This window comes from Metopolophium dirhodum, chromosome 1 (genome assembly GCF_019925205.1).
Source record: "Metopolophium dirhodum isolate CAU chromosome 1, ASM1992520v1, whole genome shotgun sequence".
In the NCBI taxonomy this organism is placed as follows: domain Eukaryota; kingdom Metazoa; phylum Arthropoda; class Insecta; order Hemiptera; family Aphididae; genus Metopolophium; species Metopolophium dirhodum.
Window position 1 is genome coordinate 34,145,039 of NC_083560.1, and position 5,853 is coordinate 34,150,891.

Sequence of the window (5,853 nt, forward strand, 5' to 3'; positions counted from 1 at the left end):
AATTCTACACAAGCGTTATAATAAATGATGAAAATAAAATCCGAACAAAACCTTCAAAATAACTCAAACCATAGCTTTTATTTAAAAAAAATCTCCAAAATCAATCATAAGAATCATTAAAACAGTGAAAATAATATATGCGCAAATATAATATAATATAAAAATATTACAAAATACAAACAAATACAAAAAAACAAAAACAAAAACATAAAACAAAAAATGGGAAATTTATATTATTAATAATCTTAATAAAATTAGTTGAATCATAATTACCAATAATTTTATCCACAATAATACAGAGGGAATTCATCATATATATTAAGTTTATATTATTCATAAAAGTATTACCAGAACAATTCAACATAATATATATATATTTAATTCTAAAGAAAATATAACATTAATGTACCTATAAATTAATTAATTAATTAATCATAACTATTATCAAAATCAATTACACAAAATAAAAAGATTATCGGATATCAAATTACGGCGACATCTCAGTCAGTTCAGTGGTCAAGTGTCAAGTATTCAAAGTTACTGAAAATGTCCAACAAGACAACATACCAGCAATTAGGAGATTACAATTCAATGAAATCGCTACAAAAGAAATCACAACCGCAGTCAACCAACACAATCCACAAACATCAACAATATACACCGAAGCAGATCCGAAACCAGCTTCACAAATAATCAACTCAACATCAAGGATTCAATGAGAAATGCAGCAGATTGAGAATCGACCACAGTAACAACAAAAATTACATCAGCGCCAAACACAATATCAAGAACCAGGAATAAATACGTAGTAAGTATAAAAAAAAAGTATTAGTAAGTACTAATTAAAGTACTCATTAACATCAACAGGTTTGCATTTAAAGCTGTGATAAACACCAACTGGAAATATTTTGTTTGAAAAAATTAGTAGATTGATGAATGATAGAAGAATATGCCAAATCTGAGTTTTAGAGCTTTTACCTAAAGGTCCATCCTAGCCCATCAATACTAAAACCCAATTTTATTGTAATATTATTAGAAATGCTATCTATTTCTTTGACCAAATGAGGTTATACATTATTGTAAATACATAAATCAAGATATGATACATTTTAAATTTCTAGAATAAGTATAATAACCTTTTATTCATGGAGAATTGTTCGAATATCTTTATGAAGTTGTAGACCTGTACTTCTCAGAATTTTCAACATTTCATTAGCACACGTGTGTGATACCTTGAACTGCAAGGCCCATTTTCGAAGATGTTGCACAAGATCTTTGTTTTTGTCTTTGATCGACACAGTACGTCTTCAAAAAAATCCTAAAAAATTAAAGTTAATACATTTTGTAATTTCAAAAAATTATTAAGTTGGTAAAAATAGATTTAAATGTGTCCAATGCTTACAGTGGAATTACAAAATTGATCAGTCTGCACATTATTAGTTAAATTATTCATAGAATTACATGATTCAATACAACTGATTGAATTAATTTCTTCATCGGAAGACACTTTTGAAAGTGTGATAGAATTATACGTATAATATATAAAACATACTTGTGATGAAGATTGGATATCAGGATTTACGGGTATTGCTGGATTATTATTATGTAGTATTTGTAATTTATTTTTAATGCGCCACTGAAATTGACGTTTAGATATACTTCCAATATCTTTAATGCGTTTATGAACTGTTAACAACACTAGAACAAGTATATAAAATATACATTTTTTTGAATACCTAATTTATAAGTTTAATCATAATATTTGTTAACTAATTATTATATATATATATATCGTCGGCTTCCTGCCAAAAATAGGTAACGGCAAAATAGTAAATGTTCAGTAAACGACTTTAAAGTTTTTAAAAAAGTACTAAAAAGGGCTACTAAAGGGCTAATATGCATTTTAAGGGTGCTAAGCACCTCCAAGCGCCCCCCCCCCCCCAAATTGCGCCTATGCAAATCAAACTGAATTCTGATAGAATTGAAAATAGAATGGTAGGTAATAATAATAATATTATTATTATTCATGTTATTATCAGTTTATCACAATTATATTGGGAGGTTTAATCATAGACTTAGAAGGTCCGTATAAGGGTTTAACAGTTCTATACCAGTATACCACACTACCAGTCATTCTGTGATTTCACATTTTTATTTTTACCGATAGTGAATTTTGGCTCTCAATATTTCATTGATCTTGTTTATGCCAAAACTCACTAAACCATTAATGACTTTTAAGTCTTTATATTTATGTCCTTCACCGTTAGTGAAAATAAGAAATTGTAAGTTTGTGACAAGTTAGAGTAGGAATTTCACTTAAGACGCCTCTATCAAATCGTTTGAAAATAATATTTAACACTAGATAGCGTTAGCCATTATCTCAAAATAGTGAAATATGCCATTACCTAGTTTTGGCAGGAAGCCGACGATATATAAATTATAAATTTATCATATATGTATTTGGTATGTATTCACTAAATAAATTAAGCTAATTTTTAAAAACAGGAATACCATCAAATTTACTTTGTCTTGTCATATCAAGTCTTAGCTTTTCTAAACCAACTTTGTACTTCTACTTCAAATGTAGAATCAGAACATTGATATTTATTTTTAATTACACCTAATGAAACATTTAAAAATTATTATTATATGATATACCCTTTATTAAATTAGTAATCAGTAAATCTTTAATTTTAAATTTTGTTACATCTATTTCAAAAGCTCTTCCAGTCCAAGAACAGTCAATAGCAAATTTTTTGGTAAATGTTTTGGATAAAATACACCGAATATGTGTCTTACCATCTTTACCACAATTCAACAAAACATATTTTTGTGTCAATAAAATTTGTTCAGAATAATTCCAATAAATTAAAATTTTAAGAATGAAATAAATAAATAGATGATTCCATTAACATACCAATTTCTCTTTAATATTACAATCAATTTGTAACACTTTTTCACGCTCAACAACAGTTTCATTAGATGACAATGGAAACTGTGATGTAACGACAGATCTTTAGTATCCTTTGAAAAACCTAATGTGAGTACCATTTGACTAGTAAACCTTTTAACATCATATTTTGAAGTATCTATATTATTACAAAGTCTATACGATTATCTATCAATTCTTCATATATTTGTTTGAACAATATGTGAATTCCTTCAAACACAAAAATTTGTAAATTATTAAGTATTTTTTCAATCCTAATCACTTTAAAAGTGAATAGGACTAATATTAATTACCAATTTCAAAATGAAATCAACTTAGTGAATAATTAGTTATTATACAGTCGATACAGATATACAAATAATTAGATGTAGGAACCTACCTATATTATTAGATTTACTAAAGGGTAATAAAGTTTGAGAAACTTAAAACATATATAAGGTTATAGCCTATAGCCTATACGTATGTGAGGTATCATAATTTGCTTTAACTAATTTTTAGTATAATTATTTAAAATAATTATTTTTAACTATGATTAGTTTGTGAATTAATTTTAAATACATTATGTCTAGTCAGTTTTATCACTTTTATTAGGCATATTCACGTTAACCTTACCTTCAGATAAATTTTGTATTGTTGGATAAGATAATTTTTCAATAGTAATCGGAAAGGGTTGGTTTTGAGACGCCATAAATTTGAGATTCTATAATACATATAATAATAATTAGATTTTGTTTAATAAATACTAAATTGTATGATAAAAACATTAATACCCAACTGTATATACCTGTGATACTGAATTTGAAGATTCACATGTCATAGGTAAATTTGAATATTCACTTGTTGTTGGTAATAATGAATTCATGTAATCTGAAGCTTCCATCACAGATATTATAGTATTTGAATTATTAAACAATGTTAAAGGTTGTAAATCAGTGTAACTATTTTCTTTGTAAAAAGTGGAGTTAACTGCTGATGACGAAAAAGCACTATTATTTGTTGAAGGTGTTTGCAATTGCTCTTCACAGAACGTTCCTAACATTGATGACCCTTGGTTATTGGATATAATAGTATAATCAGAATCTTTAAATCAAATCAAATCAAATACAACTGGTTAGGTATAATACAATACATAAAATAAAACTTAAACATAAATAATAAAGTTTATATATTACTGCATTACTACATTTATTATCACTGTCACTACTGTCTAAGGTATGTTGTTTCTTTTTTTTCAAAAGTAATGGCCAATGGGTCATTTAAAACGTTTTTATTATCTGTTGAAATCTTTGGAATCTGTTGATTCCACTTCTACTTGTTTGTACCAAGCCTTATTGACATTACCTAACATGCAAATTGTATATTATAGATAAAATCAAATATACTATATGTAAAATTACCTACAAACTAACAATAAGATATTATATTATTATTATTGTTGAGTAAAAAAATTGAATATTTTTCCAAACTCTAGAAACAATGTATTTTACGCTAACTTGGCACCTAAATGTGCATAGAGCTTTATATATTCTTAAACATCACCTATATGGCTATACTATAAACCAATATTATGATTCTATTTATATCTGTTGTAAGTACCTAGGTATTTAGTCTATTTTCAGGATTACATTATTCAAATTTAGGTATATCATTTTTAATTAATATTAAAATATAACTATTTTAATAAGGTTTTACTTAATATAATTATATTTAAAATAGGTAATAACTAATAGTGTATAGATAAAATTGACCATATTATTAATATCACAATAAAAATATTATCAAGAATTCGGTATTTAGTTTTCATCAAAATGTAAAAGAAATTAGTAAAAAATTGCAATCAATTACAACTCATATCATATCAGAATTTAGATTAATGTGGTTACATTAAAGTATTAAATTAAAATTGTTTTATTTTTCTTACCATAAATCTTGTTATCACCAACGACTTTGATCTGATATTGTTGCCAAGACGGAACTGGATCTATGGCATCATTTTAAATGGATACTAGTAACTTTGAAGGCAGGCCAGTAATAATTCTTTATTGTACCTACTGATATATAAATTCTCAACTTCTGTCTTAATAACATTATACTCTTTTCTCGTGGAAAATATGACAACTACCCATTTCTATTTTTTTGGAAGCATCTGCAATCATAAAATTAGGTATTTAAATTTTGTTAATTAAGACTTAAGTACTTAGTATACAATATGACCCACTGTTTGTTCATGTTACTAAGTTTTTTCTCCTTAAGGCACATAATGTGTTTGGCATGTTTGGACTTGAAACTAATTAACATTTTGCACGAATAAAATTAAAAATCATTTAAACAAGTCTTGTGCAATGAACATTAGGTGATCACTGATGGGTAAAGTTGTTTAGTAACACGAATACAAAAAATCGCGGACTTGTTACTATAACTTTCGGAATTTGAAAACATTTGCTGAACTGCGATCTTTGTACAGAGTGGTAAATACAAAGGTTTTCACCCAAACGAAAATACCTATAAACTATAAAATAGTATAACACCCAAGTACAAACTACTCGAAGGTAGCAATATAATAAATTATACAGAACAGTCAATCGATGTGACTTGAAACAATGTTGACTTACTTCTTGATATTATTTGTTTGAAAAAAATAGCACTGGGCTACAAAAATTATATTTATTTCCGCATACGCCTAATGAATGGAAAAATACCTTTATTACAATATTCTTCTTTCAAAGTACCCTTTAATGTCTACAGAATATGCAAACCTCTAAACTCGACGTCCATCACGAAGATTTGAGAGCAAAACTATTAAATCGTTGTTATCATGAGAGATGTTTGTCTATTTTTTTTGGTAGTAATGATAAGACCAATCACAATATGGTTGAAGATATCATTTATTTTCATAAAAAAAG

At 26.7% G+C, this 5,853-nt stretch overlaps 1 pseudogene; it reads right to left on the reverse strand.

The window, feature by feature from the left end:
• Positions 1–1,201: 1,201 nt before the first annotated feature.
• LOC132936377 (uncharacterized) lies at positions 1,202–5,308 on the reverse strand (annotated as a pseudogene).
• Between the last annotated feature and the right edge of the window lie 545 nt (positions 5,309–5,853).